Source organism: Phyllobates terribilis, unplaced genomic scaffold, assembly GCF_046119375.1.
Source record: "Phyllobates terribilis strain yellow unplaced genomic scaffold, ASM4611937v1 Scaffold_11__3_contigs__length_659146591, whole genome shotgun sequence".
Taxonomy (NCBI): domain Eukaryota; kingdom Metazoa; phylum Chordata; class Amphibia; order Anura; family Dendrobatidae; genus Phyllobates; species Phyllobates terribilis.
In genome coordinates, this window is record NW_027362771.1 from 351,402,151 (window position 1) to 351,426,673 (window position 24,523).

Sequence of the window (24,523 nt, forward strand, 5' to 3'; positions counted from 1 at the left end):
TCATCAGGTTTAGCCTATTATAATCTCAGGTATGGCCTATCTTCATCTAGCTCTCTCATCAGGTTTGGCGTATCATAATCTCTCACCATCACCAGGCTTGGCCTACCATGATCTCGCGCCCTCTTTAGGTTTGTCCTACCATCATCTCGCGCCCTCATCAGATTTGATGTAACTTTATCTCGCGCCCTCATCAGGTTTGGCCTATCATCATTTCGCGCCCTCATCAGGTTTAGACTATTATCATCTCGAGCCCTCACCAGATTTGGCCTATCATCATTTCACGCCCTCATCAGGTGTGGCCTATCATCACCTCACGCCCTCATCAGGATTTGCCTATCATCATCTTGTGCCCTTATCAGGATTGGCCTAACATCATCTCACGCCCTCATCAGGTTTCGCCTTCCATCATCTCGAGCCCTCATCAGATTTGGCCAACCATCATCTCGCTCCCTCATCCGGTTTGGCCTACCATCATCTCGTGCCCTCATCAGATTTGGCGTACCCTTATCTCGCGCCCTCATCAGGTTTGGCCTACCATCATCTTGCGCCTTCATCAGGTTTGGCCTTCCATCTTCTCTCGCTCTCATCAGTTTTGGCATACCATCATATCGAGTCCTCTTCAGGTTTGGCTTACCATCATCTTGCGCCGTCATCAGATATGGCGTACCATTATCTCGCGCCCTCTTCAGGTTTAGCCTACCATCATCTCGTGCCCCCATCAGGTTTGGCCTATCATCATCTCGAGCCCTCATTAGCTTTGGCATACCAACATCGCCCGCATTTATCAGATTTGACCTACCATTATCTCGTGCCTTCATTAGGTTTGGACTATCATCATCTCGCGCACTCATCAGGTTAGGCCTATCATCAACTTGCGCCCTCATCAGATTTGGCCCATGATCATCTTGCGCCCTCATCAGGTTTGGACTATCATCATCTCGATCCTTCATCAGATTTGGCCTACCATAATCTCGCGCCCTTATCAGGTTTGACCTTCCATCATCTCGCGCCCTCTTCAGGTTTGGCATACCATCATCTCGCGTTATCTTCAGATTTGGCCTAACATCATCTCGCACCCTCACCAGGTTTGGCCCACCATCATCTTGTGCCTTCATCAGGTTTGGCCTACCATCATCTCGCGCCCTCATCAGATTTGGCATACCCTTATCTCGCGCCCTCATCAGATTTGGCCTATCATCATCTCACGCCCTCATCAGGTTTGACCTTCCATCATCTCGCGCCCTCATCAGGTTTGGCAAACCATCATCTCGCGTTATCTTCAGGTTTGGCCTAACATCATCTCGCACCCTCACCAGGTTTGGCCCACCATCATCTTGTGCCTTCATCAGGTTTGGCCTATCATCATCTCGATCCCTCATCTGATTTGGCCTACCATCATCTCGTGCCCTCATCAGTTTTGGCCAATCATCATCTCGCGCCCTCATCACGTTTGGCCGATCATGTCGCCCCCTTATCAGGTTTGGCCTACCATCATCTCGCGCCCTCATCAGGTTTGGCGTACAATCATTTCGTGCCCTCTTCAGGTTTGGCCTACCATCAACTCGCGCCCTCATCAAGTTTGGCCTATCATCATCTCGACCCCTCATCAGATTTGGCCTACAATCATCTCGCGCCCTTATCGGGTTTGGCCACTCATCATCTTGCGCCCTCATCAGGTTTGGCCTATCATCTCACGCCCTTATCAGATTTGTCCTACCATCTTCTCGCGCTCTCTTCAGGTTGGGCCCATTATCATCTTTTGCCCTCATCAGGAATGGCCTAACATCATCTCTGGCCCTCATCAGGTTTGGCCTTACATCATCTCGAGCCCTCATTAGATTTGTCCAACCAGCATCTCGCGCCCTCATCAGGTTTGGACTACCATCATCTCGCGCCCTCATCAGATTTGGCATACCGTTATCTCACGCCCTCATCAGGTTTGGCCTATCATCATCTCGCGCCCTCATCAGATATGGCATACCTTGTCTCGCGCCCTCATCAGGTATGGCCTATCTTCATCTCGAGCCCTCATCAGGTTTGACATACCATCATCTCGCGCCCTCATCAGCTTTCGCCTATCATCATCTCGAGCCCTCATCAGGTTTGGCCTACCATCATCTCGCACTCTTATCAGGTTTGGCCACTCATCATCTCGTGCCCTCATCAGGTTTGGCAAAGCTTTATCTAGCGCCCTCATTATGTTTGGCGTAACATCATCTCACGTACTCATCAGGTTGGGCATTCCATCATCTCACGCCCTTATCAGGTATGACCTATCATCATTTCGCGGCCTCATCAGGTTTAGCCAACCAGCATCTCGCACCCTCATCAGATGTGGCCAATCATCATCTCGAGCCCTCACCAGATTTGGCGTATCATCATTTCGCGCCCTCATCAGGTGTGGCCTACCATTATATCGCGCCCTCATCAGATTTTTCGTCCCCTAATCTCGTTAGGACTATCAACATCTCACGCCCTCATTAGGTTTGGCCTTTCATCATCTTGCGCCCTCATCAGGTTTGGCGTACCATCATCTCGCGCCCTCTTCAGGTGTGGCCTACCATCATCTCGTAGCCCTCATAAGATTTAGCGTACCCTTATCTAGCGCAGTCATCAGGTTTGGCCTACCATCATCTCGCGCCCTCATCGGGTTTGGCCTATCATCATCTCGCGCCCTCATCAGATTTGTCATACCCTTATCTCGTGCCCTCATCAGGTTTGGCCTATCATCATCTCACGCCCTCATCAGGTTTGGCCTCCCATCATCTCGCGCCCTCATCAGGTTTGGCATACCATCATCTCTCATCCTCATTAGGTTTGGCCTTTCATCATCTTGAGCCCTCATCAGGTTTGGCCTACCATCATCTCGCACCCTTATCAGGTTTGGCCACTCATCATCTCGAGCCCTCATCGAGTTTGGCCTATCATCTCGCGCCCTCATCAGATTTGGCCTACCATCATCTCACGCCCTCTTCATGTTGGGCCTATCTTCATCTCGCTCTCTCATCAGGTTTGTCGTATCATCATCTCTCACCCTCACCAGGTTTGGCCTACCATGATCTCGCGCCCTCTTTAGGTTTGTCCTACCATCATCTCGCGCCCTCATCAGATTTGACGAAGCTTTATCTCGCGCCCTCATCAGGTTTGGCCTAACATCATCTCGCGTACTCATCAGGTTGGGCATTCCATCATCTCACGCCCTTATCTGGTTTGGCCTATCATCATTTCGCGTCCTCATTAGGTTTAGACTATTATCATCTCGAGCCCTCACCAGATTTGGCCTATCATCATTTCGCGCCCTGATCAGGTGTGGCCTATCATCACCTCACGCCCTCATCAGGATTTGCCTATCATCATCTCGTGCCCTTATCAGGATTGGCCTAACATCATCTCACGCCCTCATCCGGTTTCGCCTTCCATCATCTCGAGCCCTCATCAGATTTGGCCAATCATCATCTCGCTCCCTCATCTGGTTTGGCCTACCATCATCCCGTGCCCTCATCAGACTTGGCGTACCCTTATTTCGCGCCCTCATCAGGTTTGGCCTACCATCATCTTGCGCCCTCATCAGATTTGGCGTACCCTTATCTCGCGCTCTCATCAGGTTTGGCCTATCATCATCTCACGCCCTCATCAGGTTTGGCCTTCCATCATCTCGCACTCTTATCAGGTTTGGCATACCATCATATCAAGTCCTCTTCAGGTTTGGCCTACCATCATCTCGCGCCATCATCAGATATGGCATACCATTATCTCGCGCCCTCTTCAGGTTTAGCCTACCATCATCTCGCGCCCCCATCAGCTTTGGCCTATCATCATCTCGAGCCCGCATTAGCTTTGGCAAACCAACATCGCGCTCATTTATCAGATTTGACCTACCATTATCTCGTGCCTTCATTAGGTTTGGACTATCATCATCTCGCGCACTCATCAGGTTTGGACTATCATCATCTCGATCCCTCATCAGATTTGGCCTACAATCATCTCGCGCCCTTATCAGGTTTGGCCACTCATCATCTTGCGCCCTCATCAGGTTTGGCCTATCATCTCACGCCCTTATCAGATTTGGCCTACCATCTTCTCGCGCTCTCTTCAGGTTGGGCCCATTACCATCTTTTGCTCTCATCAGGAATGGCCTAACATCATCTCTGGCCCTCATCAGGTTTGGCCTTACATCATCTCGAGCCCTCATTAGATTTGGCCAACCAGCATCTCGCGCCCTCATCAGGTTTGGACTACCATCATCTCGCGCCCTCATTAGATTTGGCATACCGTTATCTCACGCCCTCTTCAGGTTTGGCCTATCATCATCTCGCGCCCTCATCAGATATGGCATACCTTGTCTCGCGCCCTCATCAGGTATGGCCTATCTTCATCTCGAGCCCTCATCAGATTTGGCATACCATCATCTCGCGCCCTCATCAGGTTTCGCCTATCATCATCTCGAGCCCTCATCAGGTTTGGCCTACCATCATCTCGCACTCTTATCAGGTTTGGCCACTCATCATCTCGCGCCCTCATCAGGTTTGGCAAAGCTTTATCTAGCGCCCTCATTATGTTAGGCGTAGAATCATCTCACGTACTCATCAGGTTGGGCATTCCATCATCTCACGCCCTTATCAGGTTTGACCTATCATCATTTCGCGCCCTCATCAGGTTTAGCCAACCATCATCTCGCACCCTCATCAGGTGTGGCCAATCATCATCTCGAGCCCTCACCAGATTTGGCGTATCATCATTTCGCGCCCTCAGCAGGTGTGGCCTATTATCACCTCACTATGTAAAGAGAGGAGAGAACAAGGCGCAATGGGTGACTCAGTATTGCAATTGTTAGAGGGGTGTGAGGATGGCTACTAACCTTATGAAGTTGTGCACCTCTGCACAACCCCAGTGTAAAGCTCCACAAGCTCCGCTCTGTTGGTGGCTGTCATCTATTTCCAGCGGCGTTCACAGATCCTGATCTCTCGGTGGTGGATCACGTGGTCAGGTTAGTTGCATGTAACGCCGAGATGGACGCCCAGCTTCACCAACACCCCCGGCAGCGTTCCGGAGGGGTTAGGGCAGCGCAGCTTGGAAAACCAGGGTAGTGATTCTAATTAAATTCCTCCCACAGGTGAAAGAACAATAAGTTAAAGGCAGCTCTACCGCACCCCAACAGGGGGAAAGGGACAATAAATGGATATGAATAGCGGTACCAGAGCGCCAATAACAGGGCAAAAATATTAAAAGGACTGATTTATTAATATACACACAACGCGTTTCGGTGGACACAGCCACCTTCATCAGGTGTGACAAGCAGCCTCATCAGGATTTGCCTATCATCATCTCGTGCCCTTATCAGGATTGGCCTAACATCGTCTCACGCCCTCATCAGGTTTGGCCTTCCATCATCTCGAGCCCTCATCAGATTTGGCCTCCCATCATCTCACACCCTCATCAGGTTTGGCCTACCATCATCTCGCGCCCTCATCAGATTTGGCGTACCCTTATCTCGTGCCCTCATCAGATTTGGCCTATCATCATCTCACACCCTTATCAGGTTTGACCTTCCATCATCTCGCGTCCTCATCAGGTTTGGAATACTATTATCTTGCGTTATCTTCAGGTTTGGCCTAACATCATCTCGCACCCTCACCAGGTTTGGCCCACCTTCATCTTGTGCCTTCATCAGGTTTGGCCTACCATCATCTAGCGCCCTCATCAGATTTGGCATACCCTTATCTCACGCCCTCATCAGATTTGGCCTATCATCATCTCACGCCCTCATCAGGTTTGGCACACCATCATCTCGCGTTATCTTCAGATTTGGCCTAACATCATCTCGCACCCTCACCAGGTTTGGCCCACCATCATCTTGTGCCTTCATCAGGTTTGGCCTATCATCATCTCGATCCCTCATCTGATTTGGCCTACCATCATCTCGCGCCCTCATCAGTTTTGGCCAATCATCATCTCGCGCCCTCATCACGTTTGGCTGATCATGTCGCCCCCTTATCAGGTTTGGCCTACCATCATCTCGCGCCCTCATCAGGTTTGGCGTACAATCATTTCGCGCCCTCTTCAGGTTTGGCCTACCATCAACTCGCGCCCTCATCAGGTTTGGCCTATCTTCATCTCGACCCCTCATCAGATTTGGCCAACAATCATCTCGCGCCCTTATCAGGTTTGGCCACTCATCATCTTGCACCCTCATCAGGTTTGGCCTATCATCTCACGCCCTTATCAGATTTGGCCTACCATCTTCTCGCGCTCTCTTCAGGTTGGGCCCATTATCATCTTTTGCCCTCATCAGGAATGGTCTAACATCATCTCAGGCCCTCATCAGGTTTGACCTTACATCATCTCGAGCCCTCATTAGATTTGGCCAACCAGCATCTCGCGCCCTCATCAGGTTTGGACTACCATCATCTCACGCCCTCATCAGATTTGGCATACCGTTATCTCACGCTCTCATCAGGTTTGGCCTATCATCCTCTCGCGCCCTCATCAGATATGGCATACCTTGTCTCGCGCCCTCATCAGGTATGGCCTATCTTCATCTCGCGCTCTCATCAGGTTTGGCCTATCATCATCTCTCATCCTCACCAGGTTTGGCCTACCATGATCTCGCGCCCTCTTCAGGTTTCTCCTACCATCATCTCGCGCCCTCATCAGATATGACGTAGCTTCATCTCACACCCTCATCAGGTTTAGACTATTATCATCTCACGCCCTCATCAGGTGTGGCCAATCATCATCTCGAGCCCTCACCAGATTTGGCCTATCATCATTTTGCGCACTCATCAGGTGTGGCCTATCATCATGTCACGCCCTCATCAGGATTTGCCTACCATCACCTCGTACCCTTATCAGGATTGGCCTAACATCATCTCACGCCCTCATCAGGTTTGGCCTTCCATCATCTCGAGCTCTCATCAGAATTGGCCAACCATCATCTCGCTACCTCATCAGGTTTGGCCTACCATCATCTCACGCCCTCATCAGATTTGGCGCACCCTTATCTCGTGCCTTCATCAGGTTTGGCCTATCATCATGTCGCGCCCTCATCAGATTTGGCGTACCCTTATCTCGCGCTCTCATCAGGTTTGGCCTATCATCTCACGCCCTCATCAGGTTTGGCCTTCCATCATCTCGCGCTCTCATCAGGTTTGGCATACCATCACCTCGAGTCCTCTTCAGGTTTGGCCTACCATCATCTTGTGCCATCATCAGATATGGCGTACCCTTTTCTCGCGCCCTCTTCAGGTTTAGCCTACCATCATCTCGCGCCCTCATCAGGTTTGGCCTATCATCATCTCGAGCCCTCATCAGGTTTGGCATACCAACATCTCGCGCATTTATCAGATTTGGCCTCCCATCATCTCGTGCCTTCATTAGGTTTGGACTATCATCATCTCGCGCACTCATCAGGTTTGGCCTATCATCAACTTGCGCCCTCATCAGGTTTGGCCTATGATCATCTTGCGCCCTCATCAGGTTTGGACTATCATCATCTCGCGCCCTTATCAGGTTTGGCCTACCATCATCTCGCACCCTCTTCAGGTTTGTGCTACCATCATCTCGCGACCTCATCAGATTTGGCGCAGGTTTATCTTGCGCCCTCATTAGGTTTGGCCTACCATTATATCGCGCCCTCATCAGATTTTGCATCCCCTAATCTGGTTGGGCCTATCATCATCTCACGCCCTCATTAGGATTGGCCTTTCATCATCTCGCGCCCTCATCAGGTTTGGCGTACCATCATCTCGTGCCCTCTTCTGGTTTGGCCTACCATCATCTCGTACACTCATAAGATTTAGCGTACCCTTGTCTAGCGCAGTCATCAGGTTTGGCCTATCATCATCTCGCGCCCTCATCAGGTTTGGCGTACCATCATCTCGCGCCCTCATCGGGTTTGGCCTATCATCATCTCGCACCCTCATCAGATTTGGCATACCCTTATCTCGTGCCCTCATCAGGTTTGGCCTATCATCATCTCACGCCCTCATCAGGTTTGGCCTCCCATCATCTCGCGCCCTCATCAGGTTTGGCATACCATCATCTCACGCCCTTATCATGTTTGGCCTATCATCATCTCGAGCCCTCATCAGGTTTGGCCTACCATCATCTCGCGCCCTTATCAGGTTTGGCCTTTCATCATCTCGCGCCCTCATCAGGTTTGGCGCAGCTTTATCTAGCGCCCTCATTATGTTAGGCGTAACATCATCTCACGTACTCATCAGGTTGGGCATTCTATCATCTCACGCCCTTATCAGGTTTGGCCTATCATCATTTCGCGGCCTCATCAGGTTTAGCCTATCAACATCTTGCACCCTCATCAGGTGTGGCCAATCATCATCTCGAGCCCTCACCAAATTTGGCATATCATCATTTTGCGCTCTCATCAGGTGTGGCCTATCATCACCTTGCGCCCTCATCAAGATTTGCCTATCATCATCTCGTGCCCTTATCTGGATTGGCCTAACATCTTCTCACGCTCTCTTCAGGTTGGGCCTATCATCATCTTTTGCCCTTATCAGAAATGGCCTAACATCATCTCAAGCCCTCATCAGGTTTGGCCATCCATCATCTCGAGCCCTCATTAGATTTGGCCAACCATCATCTCGCGCCCTCATCAGGTTTGGCCTACCATCATCTCGCGCCCTCATCAGATTTGGCGTACCCTTATCTCGCGCCCTCATCAGGTTTGGCCTATCATCATCTCGCGCCCTCATCAGATATGGCATACCCTTATCCCGCGCCCTCATCAGGTTTGGCCTATCATCATCTCACGCCCTCATCAGGTTTGGCATACGATCATCTCGCGCCCTCATTAGGTTTGGCCTTTCATCATCTCGAGCCCTCATCATGTTTGGCCTACCATCATATCGCGCCCTTTTCAGGTTTGGCCACTCATCATCTCGCGCCCTCAGCAGGTTTGTCCTATCATCTCGCGCCCTTATCAGATTTGGCCTACCATCATCTCACGCCCTCTTCATGTTGGGCCTATCATCATCTCACACCCTCATCAGGTTTAGCCTATTATAATCTCAGGTATGGCCTATCTTCATCTTGTGCTCTCATCAGGTTTGGCGTATCATCATCTCTAATATTCACCAGGTTTGGCCAACCATGATCTCGCGCCCTCTTCAGTTTTGTCCTACCATCATCTCGCGCCCTCATCAGATTTGACGTAGCTTTATCTCTCACCCTCATCAGGTTTAGACTATTATCATCTCACGCCCTCATCAGGTGTGGCCAATCATCATCTCGAGCCCTCACCAGATTTGGCCTATCATCATTTAGCGCCCTCATCAGGTGTGGCCTATCATCACCTCACGCCCTCATCAGGATTTGCCTATCATCATCTCGTGACCTTATCAGGATTGGCCTAACATCATCTCACGCCCTCATCAGGCTTGGCCTTCCATCATCTCGAGCCCTCATCAGATTTGGCCAACCATCATCTCGCTCCCACATCAGCTTTAGCCTACCATCATCTCGCGCACTTATCAGGTTTGGCCACTCATCATCTCGTGCCCTCATCTGGTTTGGCGTAGGTTTATCTAGCGCCGTCATTATGTTTGGCGTAACATCATCTCACGTACTCATCAGGTTGGGCATTCCATCATCTCGCGCCCTCATCAGGTTTGGCCTATCATCATCTCGAGCCCTCATCAGGTTTGGCATACAAACATCTCGCGCATTTATCAGATTTGGCCTACCATCATCTCGTGACTTAATTAGATTTGGACTATCATCATCTGGCGCACTCCTCAGGTTTGGCCTATCATCAACTTGCGCCCTCATCAGGTTTGGCCTATGATCATCTTGCGCCCTCATCAGGTTTGGACTACCATCATCTCGCACCCTCTTCAGATTTGTCCTACCTACATCTCACGACCTCATCAGATTTGGCGCAGCTTTATCTTTCGCCCTCATCAGGTTTGGCCTTACATTATCTCGCGCCCTCATCAGGATTGGTCTACCATCCTTTCTCACCCTCCTCAAGTTTGGCCTACAATCATCTTGCACTCACATCAGATTTGGCCTACCATCATATCGCGCCCTGATCAGTTTTGGCCTACCATCAACTCTCACCCTGATCAGGTTTGGCCTATCATCATCATTCCAGGTTTGGCGTATCATTCTTGTGCCCCATCAGGTTTGATTTATCATCATATCGCACCTTCATCAGATTTGGCCTATCATCATCTCGCGAAATCATGAGGTTTGGCTTATTATCATTTCCCGTCCTCATCATGATTGGCCTACCATCATCTCGTGCCCTCATCATGTTTGGCCTACCATTATCTCATGCCTTCTTCAGGTTGGGCCTATCATCATCTCGCGCCCTCCTCAGGTGTAGCCTATCATCACCTCGCGCCCTCATCAGGATTTGCCTATCATCATCTCGAGCCCTTATCAGGATTGGCCTAACATCATCTCATGCCCTCATCAGGTTTGGCCTTCCATTATCTCGAGCCCTCATCAGATTTAGCCTAACATCATCTCACGCCCTCATCAGGTTTGGCCTTCCATTATCTCGAGCCCTCAACAGATTTAGGCTACCATCATCTTGTGCCCTCATCAGGTTTGGCCTTCCATCATCTAGCGCCCTCATCAGAATTGGCGTACCCTTATCTCGCGCCCTCATCAGGTTTAGCCTACCATCATCTCGCACCCTCATCAGGTTTGGCATACCATCATTTCGCGCCCTTATCAGATATGGCCAATCGTCATCTCGCGCCCTCATCACGTTTGGCCTATCATCTCGCGCCCTTATCAGGTTTGTCCTAACATCATCTCGCGCCCTCTTCAGGTTTGGCCTATCATCATCTCGCGACCTCATCAGGTTTAGCCAATTATCATCTCAGGTAGGGCCTATCTTCGTCTTGTTCTCTCATCAGCTTTGGCCTATCATCATCTCGCACCCTCACCAGGCTTGGCTTACCATCATCTCATGCCCTCTTCAGGTTTGGCCTACCATCATCTCGTGCCCTCACCAGATTTGCCCTACCATCATCTCGTGCCCTCATCAGATTTGGCGTAGCTTTATCTCGCGCCCTAATCAGGTATGGCCTAACATCATCTCAGGTCTCATCAGATGTGGCCTTCCATCATCTCACGGCCTCATCAGGTTTGGCCTTCCATCATCTCGCAGCCTCATCAGGTTTGGCCTATCATAATCACGAACCCTCATCAGGTTTGGCCTACCATCATCTCACGCCCTCATGAGGACTGGCCAATCATCATCTCGCACCCTCTTCAGGTTTGGCCTATCATCATCTCGGGACCTCATCAGGATTGGCCTAACATAATCTCACGCCATCATCAGGTTTGGCCAACCATCATCTAATGCACTCAACAGGATTGGCCTACCATCCTTTCTCACCCTCCTCAAGTTTGGCCTACCATCATCTTGCACCCACATCAGATTTGGCCTACCATCATATCGTGCCCTGATCAGTTTTGGCCTACCATCATCTCGCACCCTCATCAGGTTTGGCCTATCATCATCTCAGGTTTGGCGTATCATTCTTGTGCCCCATCAGGTTTGATTTATCGTCATCTTGCAAATTCATCAGATTTGTCCTATCATCATCTCGCGACCTCATCATGTTTGGCTTATTATCATTTCCCGTCCTCATCAGGTTTGGCCTAACAACATCTCGCGCCCTCTTCAGGTTTGGCCTAACAACATCTCACGCCCTCATCATGATTGGACTACCATCATCTCGTGCCCTCATCATGTTTGGCCTACCATCATCTCGCACCTTCTTCAGATTGGGCCTATTATCATCTCGCACCATCACCAGGTTTGGCCCACCATCATCTTGTGCCTTCATCAGGTTTGGACTATCATCATCTCGCGCCCTCATCAGGTTTGGCCTATCATCATCTCGATCCGTCATCAGATTTGGCCTACCATCATCTCGCGCACTCATCAGATTTGGCATACCCTTATCTCGTGCCCTCATCAGGTTCGGCCTATCATCATCTCACATCCTCATCAGGTTTGGCCTCCCATTATCTCGAGCCCTCATCAGGTTTGGCATACAATCATCTCGCGCCCTCATCAGGTTTCGCCTAACATCATCTCGAGCCCTCATCAGGTTTGGCCTACCATCATCTCGTACTCTTATCAGGTTTGGCCACTCATCATCTCGCGCCCTCATCAGGTTTGGCAAAGCTTTATCTAGCGCCCTCATTATGTTTGGCGTAACATCATCTCACGTACTTATCAGGTTTGGCATTCCATCATCTCACGCCCTTATCAGGTTTGACCTATCATCATTTTGCGCCGTCATCAGGTTTAGCCTATCATCATCTCGCAACCTTATCAGGTGTGGCAAATCATCATCTCGAGCCCTCACCAGATTTGGCATATCATCATTTCGCGCCCTCATCAGGAGTGGCCTATCATCACCTCGCGCCCTCATCAGGATTTGCCTATCATCATCTCGTGCCCTTATCAGGATTGGCCTAACAGCATCTCACGCCCTCATCAGGTTTGGCCTTCCATCATCTCGAGGCCTCATCAGGTTTGGCCTATCATCATCTCGCTCCCTCATCAGATTAGGCATATCCTTATCTCTCGCCCTCATCAGGATTTGCCTATAATCATATCGTGCCCCTATCAGGATTGGTCTAACATCATCTCACGCCCTCATCAGGTTTGGCATTCCATCATCTCGAGCCCTCATCAGATTTGGCCTACCATCATCTCACACCCTCATCAGGTTTGGCCCACCATCATCTCGCGTCCTCATCAGATTTGGCGCACCTTTATCTCGTGCAATCATCAGGTTTGGCCTATCATCTCACGCCCTCATCAGGTTTGGCCTTCCATCATCTCGCGCCCTCATCAGGTTTGGCATACCAACATCTCGTGTTATCTTCAGGTTTGGCCTAACATCATCTCGCACACTCACCAGGTTTGGCCCATCATCATCTTGTGCCTTCATCAGGTTTGGACTATCATCATCTCGCGCCCTCATCAGGTTTGGCCTATCATCATCTCGATCCCTCATCAGATTTGGCCTAGCATCATCTCGCGCCCTCATCAGGTTTGGCCAATCATCATCTCACGCCGTCATCACGTTTGGCCTATCATCTCGCGCCCTTATGAGGTTTGGCCTAAAATCATCTCGCGCCCTCATCAGATTTAGCGTAGCTTTATCTCGTGCCCTCATCAGGTTCGGCCTAACATCATCTCACGTACTCATCATGTTGGACATTCCATCATCTCGCAACCTCATCAGGTTTGGCCTACCTTTATATCGAGCCCTCACCAGGTTTGGCCTATCATCATGTCGCGTACTCATCATATTTAGCATACCTTTATCTCACGCACTCATCAGGTTTGGCCTACCATCATCTCGAGCCCTCATCAGATTTGGCCTACCATCATCTCACGCCCTTATCAGGTTTGGCCAATCATCTCGCGCCCTCATCAAGTTTGGCCAATCATTTCGCGCCCTTATCAGATTTGGCGAAGCTTTATCTTGCGCCCTCATCAGGTTTGGCCTAACATCATCTTTCGTACTCATCAGGTTGGGCATTCCATCATCTCGCACCCTCATCAGGTTTGGCCTGGCATTATATTGCGCCCTCTACAGGTTTGGCCTAACATCATTTCGCGCCCTCATCAGGTTTGGCATACCATCATCTCGCGTTATCTTCAGGTTTGGCCTAACATCATCTCGCACCCTCACCAGGTTTGGCCCACCATCATCTTGTGCCTTCATCAGGTTTGGACTATCATCATCTCGTGCCCTCATCAGGCTTGGCCTATCATCATCTTGATCCCTCATCAGATTTGGCCTACCATCATCTCGCGCCCTCATCAGGTTTTTCCAATCATCATCTCGCGCCGTCATCACGTTTAGCCTATCATCTCGCGCCCTTATCAGGTTTGGCCTACCATCATCTCGCGCCCTCATCAGATTTAGCGTAGCTTTATCTCGCACCCTCACCAGGTTTGGCCTATCATCTCACGTACTCATCAGATTTAGCATACCTTTATCTCGTGCCCTCATCAGGTTTGGCCTACCATCATCTAGAGCCCTCATCAGGTTTGGCCTACCATCATCTTGTGACCTTATCAGGTTTGGCCAATCATTTAGCGCCCTTATCCGATTTGGCGAAGCTTTATCTTGCGCCCTTATCAGGTCTGTCTTATCATAATCTCGAACCCTCATCAGGTTTGGCCTACCATCATCTCACGCCCTCATGAGGCTTAGCCAATCATCATCTCGCACCCTCATCAGGTTTGGCCTATCATCATCTCGCGCACTCATCAGGATTGGCCTAACGTAATCTCACGCCCTCATCAGGTTTGGCCTTCAATCATCTCGCAGACTCATCAAGTTTGGCCTACCATCATCTCACGCCCTCATCAGGTTTGGCCTATCATCATCTCGTGGACTCATCAGGTTTGGCCCACCATCATCTCACGTTCTCATCAGGATTGGTCTACCATCCTTTCTCACCCTCCTCAAGTTTGGCCTACCATCATCGTACACTCACATTAGATTTGGCCTACCATCATATCGCGCCCTGATCAGTTTTGGCCTACCATCATCTCGCACCCTCATCAGCTTCGGCCTATCATCATCTCAGGTTTGGCGTATCATTCTTGTGCCCCAACAGCTTTGATTTATCAACATCTCGCACCTTCATCAGATTTGGCCAATCATCATCTCAAGCCATCATCAGGTTTGGCATACCTTCATCTCGTGCTCTCATAATGTTTGCCCTATCATCATCTTGTACACTCATCAGGTTTTGTCTGCCATCATCTCGTGCCCTCATCAAGTTTGGCCTGCCATCATCTTGCACCCTCATCAAGTTTGGCCTACCATCATCTGGCGCACCACTCAGGCTTGGCCTATCATCATCTCTCGCAATCATTAGGTTTGGCCTATCATCATCTCACACCCTCATCAGGTCTGTCCTACCATCATCTCAGGTTTGGACTACCATCATTTCGCGCCCTCATCAGGTTTAGCCTTCCATCATCTCGCGCCCTCTTCAGGTTTGGCCTATTATCATCTTGCGCCCTCATCAGGTTTGGCCTATTATCACCTCGCGCCCTCATCAGGATTTGCCTATCATCATCTTGTGCCCTTATCAGGATTGGCCTAACATCATCTCACGCCCTCATCAGGTTTGGCCTTCCATCATTTCGTGGCCTCATCAGGTTTGGCCTTCCATCATCTTGCAGCCTCATCAGGTTTGGCCTGCCATCAGCTCACGCCCTCATCAAGTTTGGCCTACCATCATTTGGCGCACCAATCAGGCTTGGCCTACCATCATCTCGTGCCATCATTAGGTTTGGCCTATCATCATATCGCGCCCTCATCAGATTTGGCGTAGCTTTATCTCGCGCCCTCATCAGGTATGGTCTAACATCATCTCACGTACTCATCATGTTGGGCATTCCATCATCTCGCACCCTCATCAGGTTTGGCCTACCATTATATCGCGCCCTCATCAGATTTGGCATACCCTTATCTCGTGCCCTCATCAGGTTTGGCCTATCATCATCTCGCGCCCTCATCAGGTTTGGCCTAACATCTCACGTACTCATCAGGTTGGGCACTCCATCATCTCGCTACCTCTGCAGGCTTGGCCCACCAGTATATCGCGTCCTCATCAGATTTGGAGTACACTTAACTCATGCCTTCGTCAGGTTTGGCCCATCATCATCTCGCGCCCGCATAAGATTTGGCGTACCCTTATCTCGTGCCCTCATCAGGTTTGGCCTATCATCATCTCACGCCCTCATCAGTATTGGCCTGCCATCATCTCACTCCCTCATCAAATTTGGCCTACCATCATCTGGTGCACCAATCACGCTTGGCCTACCATCATCTCATGCCATCATTAGGTTTTGCCTATCATTATCTCGCGCCCTCATCAGGTGTGGCCTATTTTCACCTCGCACCCTCATCAGGATTTGCCTATTATCACCTCGTCCTCTTATCAGTATTGGCCTAACATCATCTCACGCCCTCATCAGGTTTGGCCTTCCATCATCTCGCGTACTCATCAGGTTTTGCCTTCCATCATCTCACGGCCTCATCAGGTTTGGCATATCATAATCTCGAACCTCCATCAGGTTTGGCCTAAAATCATCTCACGCCCTCATGAGGTTTGGCCAATCATCATCTCACACCCTCATCAGGTTTGGCCTATCATCATCTCGCGCCATCTTCAGGATTGGCCTACCATCCTTTCTCACCCTCCTCAAGTTTGGCCTACCATCATCTTGCACCCATATCAGATTTGGCCTGCCATCATATCGTGCCCTGATCAGTTTTGGCCTACCATCATCTCGCACCCTCATCAGGTTTGGCCAATCATCTCGCACCCTTAATAGATTTGGCGTAGCTTTATCACGCGCCCTTATCAAGTTTGGCCTAACATCATCTCTCATACTCATCAGGTTGGGCATTCCATCATCTCGCGCCCTCATCAGGTTTGGCCTACCGTTATATCACGCCCTCATCAGGTTTGATCTATCATCATCTTGAGCCCTCATCGGGTATGGCCTATCATAATCTCGCACCCTTATCAGGTTTGGCCAATCATCATCTCACGCCATCATCAGGTTTTGCTAACCATCATCTCGTGCTCTCATCATGTTTGCCCTATCATCATCTTGTACGCTCATCAGGTTTGGTCTGCCATCATCTCGTACCCTCATCAGGTTTGGCCTGCCATCATCTGGCGCACCAATCAGGCTTGGCCTACCATCATCTCGGGCCATCATTAGCATTGGCCTATCATCATCTCGCGCCCTCATCAGGTCTGGCCTAACATCATCTCAGGTTTGGCCTACCATCATTTCGCGCACTCATCAGGTTTGGCCTAACATCATCTCGTGCCCTCTTCAGGTTTAGCCTATCATCATCTCGTGCCCTCATCAGGTGTGGCCTATTATTGCCTCGCGCCCTCACCAGGATTGGCCTAACATCATCTCACGCCCTCATCAGGTTGGGCATTCCATCATCTCGCACCCTCATCAGGTTTGGCCTGGCATTATATTGTGCCCTCTACAGGTTTGGCCTAACATCATTTCGCGCCCTCATCAGGTTTGGCATACCATCATCTCGCGTTATCTTCAGGTTTGGCCTAACATCATCTCGCACCCTCACCAGGTTTGGCCCACCATCATCTTGTGCCTTCATCAGGTTTGGACTATCATCATCTCGTGCCCTCATCAGGCTTGGCCTATCATCATCTTGATCCCTCATCAGATTTGGCCTACCATCATCTCGCGCCCTCATCAGGTTTGGCCAATCATCATCTCGCGCCGTCATCACGTTTAGCCTATCATCTCGCGCCCTTATCAGGTTTGGCCTACCATCATCTCGCGCCCTCATCAGATTTAGCGTAGCTTTATCTCGCACCCTCACCAGGTTTGGCCTATCATCTCACGTACTCATCATATTTAGCATACCTTTATCTCGTGCCCTCATCAGGTTTGGCCTACCATCATCTAGAGCCCTCATCAGGTTTGGCCTACCATCATCTTGCGCCCTTATCAGGTTTGGCCAATCATTTAGCGCCCTTATCCAATTTGGCGAAGCTTTATCTTGCGCCCTTATCAGGTCTGTCTTATCATAATCTCGAACCCTCATCAGGTTTGGCCTACCATCATCTCACGCCCTCATGAGGCTTAGCCAATCATCATCTCGCACCCTCATCAGGTTTGGCCTATCATCATCTCGCGCACTCATCAGGACTGGCCTAACGTAATCTCACGCCCTCATCAGGTTTGGCCTTCAATCATCTCACAGACTCATCAAGTTTGGCCTACCATCATCTCACGCCCTCATCAGGTTTGGCCTATCATCATCTCGTGGACTCATCAGGTTTGGCCCACCATCATCTCACGTTCTCATCAGGATTGGTCTACCATCCTTTCTCACCCTCCTCAAGTTTGGCCTACCATCATCGTACACTCACATTAGATTTGGCCTACCATCATATCGCGCCCTGATCATTTTTGGCCTACCATCATCTCGCACCCTCATCAGGTTCGGCCTATCATCATCTCAGGTTTGGCGTATCATTCTTGTGCCACAACAGCTTTGATTTATCAACATCTCGCACCTTCATCAGATTTGGCCAATCATCATCTCAAGCCATCATCAGGTTTGGCATACCTTCATCTCGTGCTCTAATAATGTTTGCCATATCATCATCTTGTACCCTCATCAGGTTTTGTCTGACATCATCTCGTGCCCTCATCAAGTTTGGCCTGCCATCATCTTGCACCCTCATCAAGTTTGGCCTACCATCATCTGGTGCACCACTCAGGCTTGGCCTATCATCATCTCTCGCAATCATTAGGTTTGGCCTATCATCATCTCACACCCTCATCAGGTCTGTCCTACCATCATCTCAGGTTTGGACTACCATCATTTCGCGCCCTCATCAGGTTTAGCCTTCCATCATCTCGCGCCCTCTTCAGGTTTGGCCTATTATCATCTTGCGCCCTCATCAGGTTTGGCCTATTATCACCTCGCGCCCTCATCAGGATTTGCCTATCATCATCTTGTGCCCTTATCAGGATTGGCCTAACATCATCTCATGCCCTCATCAGGTTTGGCCTTCCATCATTTCGCGGCCTCATCAGGTTTGGCCTTCCATCATCTTGCAGCCTCATCAGGTTTGGCCTGCCATCAGCTCACGCCCTCATCAAGTTTGGCCTACCATCATTTGGCGCACCAATCAGGCTTGGCCTACCATCATCTCGTGCCATCATTAGGTTTGGCCTATCATCATATCGCGCCCTCATCAGATTTGGCGTAGCTTTATCTCGCGCCCTCATCAGGTATGGTCTAACATCATCTCACGTACTCATCATGTTGGGCATTCCATCATCTCGCACCCTCATCAGGTTTAGCCTACCATTATATCGCGCCCTCATCAGATTTGGCATACCCTTATCTCACGCCCTCATCAGGTTTGGCCTATCATCATCTCGCGCCCTCATCAGGTTTGGCCTAACATCTCACGTACTCATCAGGTTGGGCACTCCATCATCTCGCTACCTCTTCAGGCTTGGCCCACCAGTATATCGCGTCCTCATCAGATTTGGAGTACACTTAACTCATGCCTTCTTCAGGTTTGGCCCATCATCATCTCGCGCCCGCATAAGATTTGGCGTACCCTTATCTCGTGCCCTCATCAGGTTTGGCCTATCATCATCTCACGCCCTCATCAGTATTGGCCTGCCATCATCTCACTCCCTCATCAAGTTTGGCCTACCATCATCTGTTGCACCAATCACGCTTGGCCTACCATCATCTCATGCCATCATTAGGTTTTGTCTATCATTATCTCGCGCCCTCATCAGGTGTGGCCTATTTTCACCTCGCACCCTCATCAGGATTTGCCTATCATCACCTCGTCCTCTTATCAGTATTGGCCTAACATCATCTCACGCCCTCATCAGTTTTGACCTTCCATCATCTCGCGGACTCATCAGGTTTTGCCTTCCATCATCTCACGGCCTCATCAGGTTTGGCATATCATAATCTCGAACCTCCATCAGGTTTGGCCTAAAATCATCTCACGCCCTCATGAGGTTTGGCCAATCATCATCTCACACCCTCATCAGGTTTGGCCTATCATCATCTCGCGCCATCTTCAGGATTGGCCTACCATCCTTTCTCACCCTCCTCAAGTTTGGCCTACCATCATCTTGCACCCATATCAGATTTGGCCTGCCATCATATCGCGCCCTGATCAGTTTTGGCCTACCATCATCTCGCACCCTCATCAGGTTTGGCCAATCATCTCGCACCCTTAATAGATTTGGCGTAGCTTTATCACGCGCCCTTATCAAGTTTGGCCTAACATCATCTCTCATACTCATCAGGTTGGGCATTCCATCATCTCGCGCCCTCATCAGGTTTGGCCTACCGTTATATCACGCCCTCATCAGGTTTGATCTATCATCATCTTGAGCCCTCATCGGGTATGGCTTATCATAATCTCGCACCCTTATCAGGTTTGGCCAATCATCATCTCACGCCATCATCAGGTTTTGCTAACCATCATCTCGTGCTCTCATCATGTTTGCCCTATCATCTTGTACGCTCATCAGGTTTGGTCTGCCATCATCTCGTACCCTCATCAGGTTTGGCCTGCCATCATCTGGCGCACCAATCAGGCTTGGCCTACCATCATCTCGGGCCATCATTAGCTTTGGCTTATCATCATCTCGCGCCCTCATCAGGTCTGGCCTAACATCATCTCAGGTTTGGCCTACCATCATTTCGCGCCCTCATCAGGTTTGGCCTAACATCATCTCGCGCCCTCTTCAGGTTTGGCCTATCATCATCTCGCACCCTCATCAGGTGTGGCCTAACATCATCTCATGCCCTCATCAGGTTTGGCCTTCCATCATCTTGCAGCCTCATCAGGTTTGGCCTGCCATCAGCTAATGCTCTCATCCACTTTGGCCTACCATCATCTGGTGCACCAATCAGGTTTGGCCTACCATCATCTCGTGCCGTCATTAGGTTTAACCCATCATCATATCGCACCCTCATCAGGTCTGGCCTATCATCATCTCCAGCCCTCATCAGGATTTGCCTATCATCATCTTGTGCCCTTATCAGGATTGGCCTAACATCATCTCAGGTCTCATCAGATATGGCCTTCCATCATCTCACGGCCTCATCAGGTTTGGCCTTCCATCATCTCGCAGCCTCATCAGGTTTGGCCTATCATAATCACGAACCCTCATCAGGTTTGGCCTACCATCATCTCACGCCCTCATGAGGACTGGCCAATCATCATCTCGCACCCTCTTCAGGTTTGGCCTATCATCATCTCGGGCCCTTATCAGGATTGGCCTAACATAATCTCACGCCATCATCAGGTTTGGCCAACCATCATCTAATGCCCTCATCAGGATTGGCCTACCATCCTTTCTCACCCTCCTAAAGTTTGGTCTACCATCATCTTGCACCCACATCAGATTTGGCCTACCATCATATTGTGCCCTGATCAGTTTTGGCCTACCATCATCTCGCACCCTCATCAGGTTTGGCCTATCATCATCTCAGGTTTGGCGTATCATTCTTGTGCCCCATCAGGTTTGATTTATCGTCATCTTGCAAATTCATCAGATTTGTCCTATCATCATCTCGCGACCTCATCATGTTTGGCTTATTATCATTTCCCGTCCTCATCAGGTTTGGCCTATCAACATTTCGCGCCCTCTTCAGGTTTGGCCTAACAACATCTCGAGCCCTCATCAGGTTTGGCCTACCATCATCTCGCACTCTTATCAGGTTTGGCCACTCATCATCTCGCGCCCTCATCAGGTTTGGCAAAGCTTTATCTAGCGCCCTCATTATGTTTGGCATAACATCATCTCACGTACTCATCAGGTTGGGCATTCCATCATCTCACGCCCTTATCAGGTTTGACCTATCATCATTTTGCGCCGTCATCAGGTTTAGCTTATCATCATCTCGCAACCTCATCAGGTGTGGCAAATCATCATCTCGAGCCCTCACCAGATTTGGCATATCATCATTTCGCGCCCTCATCAGGAGTGGCCTATCATCACCTCGCGCCCTCATCAGGATTTGCCTATCATCATCTCGTGCCCTTATCAGGATTGGCCTAACAGCATCTCACGCCCTCATCAGGTTTGGCCTTCCATCATCTCGAGGCCTCATCAGGTTTGGCCTATCATCATCTCGCGCCCTCATCAGATTAGGCGTACCCTTATCTCTCGCCCTCATCAGGATTTGCCTATAATCATATCGTGCCCCTATCAGGATTGGTCTAACATCATCTCACGCCCTCATCAGGTTTGGCATTCCATCATCTCGAGCCCTCATCAGATTTGGCCTACCATCATCTCACACCCTTATCAGGTTTGGCCCACCATCATCTCGTGTCCTCATCAGATTTGGCGCACCTTTATCTCGCGCCCTCATCAGGTTTGGCCTATCATCTTAAGCCCTCATCAGGTTTGGCCTTCCATCATCTCGCGCCCTCATCAGGTTTGGCCTTCCATCATCTCGCGCCCTCATCAGGATTTGCCTATCATCATCTCGAGCCCTTATCAGGATTGGACTAACATCATCTCACGCCCTCATCAGGTTTGGCCTTCCATTATCTCGAGCCCTCATCAGATTTAGCCTAAGATCATCTCACGCCCTCATCAGGTTTGGCCTTCCATTATCTCGAGCCCTCAACAGATTTAGGCTACCATCATCTTGTGCCCTCATCAGGTTTGGCCTTCCATCATCTCGCGCCCTCATCAGAATTGGCGTACCCTTATCTCGCGCCCTCATCAGGTTTAGCCTACCATCATCTCGCGCCCTCATCAGGTTTGGCATACCATTATTTCGCGCCCTTATCAGATATGGCCAATCATCATCTCGCGCCCTCATCACGTTTGGCCTATCATCTCGCGCCCTTATCAGGTTTGTCCTAACATCATCTCGCGCCCTCTTCAGGTTTGGCCTATCATCATCTCGCGACCTCATCAGGTTTAGCCAATTATCATCTCAGGTAGGGCCTATCTTCGCCTTGTTCTCTCATCAGCTTTGGCCTATCATCATCTCGCACCCTCACCAGGCTTGGCTTACCATCATCTCATGCCTTCATCAGGTTTGGAATATCATCATCTCGCGCTCTCATCAGGTTTGGCCTATCATCTTGCGCCCTCTTCAGGTTTGGCCTACCATCATCTCGCGCCCTCACCAGATTTGCCCTACCATCATCTCGTGCCCTCATCAGATTTGGCGTAGCTTTATCTCGCGCCCTCATCAGGTATGGCCTAACATCATCTCAGGTCTCATCAGATATGGCCTTCCATCATCTCACGGCCTCATCAGGTTTGGCCTTCCATCATCTCGCAGCCTCATCAGGTTTGGCCTATCATAATCACGAACCCTCATCAGGTTTGGCCTACCATCATCTCACGCCCTCATGAGGACTGGCCAGTCATCATCTCGCACCCTCTTCAGGTTTGGCCTATCATCATCTCGGGACCTCATCAGGATTGGCCTAACATAATCTCACGCCATCATCAGGTTTGGCCAACCATCATCTAATGCCCTCAGCAGAATTGGCCTACCATCCTTTCTCACCCTCCTCAAGTTTGGCCTACCATCATCTTGCACCCACATCAGATTTGGCCTACCATCATATCGTGCCCTGATCAGTTTTGGCCTACCATCATCTCGCACCCTCATCAGGTTTGGCCTATCATCATCTCAGGTTTGGCGTATCATTCTTGTGCCCCATCAGGTTTGATTTTTCGTCATCTTGCAAATTCATCAGATTTGTCCTATCATCATCTCGAGACCTCATCATGTTTGACTTATTATCATTTCCCGTCCTCATCAGGTTTGGCCTATCAACATTTCGCGCCCTCTTCAGGTTTGGCCTAACAACATCTCACGCCCTCATCATGATTGGACTACCATCATCTCGTGCCCTCATCATGTTTGGCCTACCATCATCTCGCACCTTCTTCAGATTGGGCCTATTATCATCTCGCACCATCACCAGGTTTGGCCCACCATCACCTTGTGCCTTCATCAGGTTTGGACTATCATCATCTCACGCCCTCATCAGGTTTGGCCTATCATCATCTCGATCCCTCATCAGATTTGGCCTACCATCATCTCGCGCACTCATCAGATTTGGCATACCCTTATCTCGTGCCCTCATCAGGTTCGGCCTATCATCATCTCACATCCTCATCAGGTTTGGCCTCCCATTATCTCGAGCCCTCATCAGGTTTGGCATACAATCATCTCGCGCCCTCATCAGGTTTCGCCTAACATCATCTCGAGCCCTCATCAGGTTTGGCCTACCATCATCTCGTACTCTTATCAGGTTTGGCCACTCATCATCTCGCGCCCTCATCAGGTTTGGCAAAGCTTTATCTAGCGCCCTCATTATGTTTGGCGTAGCATCATCTCACGTACTCATCAGGTTGGGCATTCCATCATCTCACGCCCTTATGAGGTTTGACCTATCATCATTTTGCGCCGTCATCAGGTTTACCCTATCATCATCTCGCAACCTCATCAGGTGTGGCAAATCATCATCTCGAGCCCTCACCAGATTTGGCATATCATCATTTCGCGCCCTCATCAGGAGTGGCCTATCATCACCTCGCGCCCTCATCAGGATTTGCCTATCATCATCTCGTGCCCTTATCAGGATTGGCCTAACAGCATCTCACGCCCTCATCAGGTTTGGCCTTCCATCATCTCGAGGCCTTATCAGGTTTGGCCTATCATCATCTCGCGCCCTCATCAGATTAGGCATACCCTTATCTCTCGCCCTCATCAGGATTTGCCTATAATCATATCGTGCCCCTATCAGGATTGGTCTAACATCATCTCACGCCCTCATCAGGTTTGGCATTCCATCATCTCGAGCCCTCATCAGATTTGGCCTACCATCATCTCACACCCTCATCAGGTTTGGCCCACCATCATCTCGCGTCCTCATCAGATTTGGCACACCTTTATCTCGC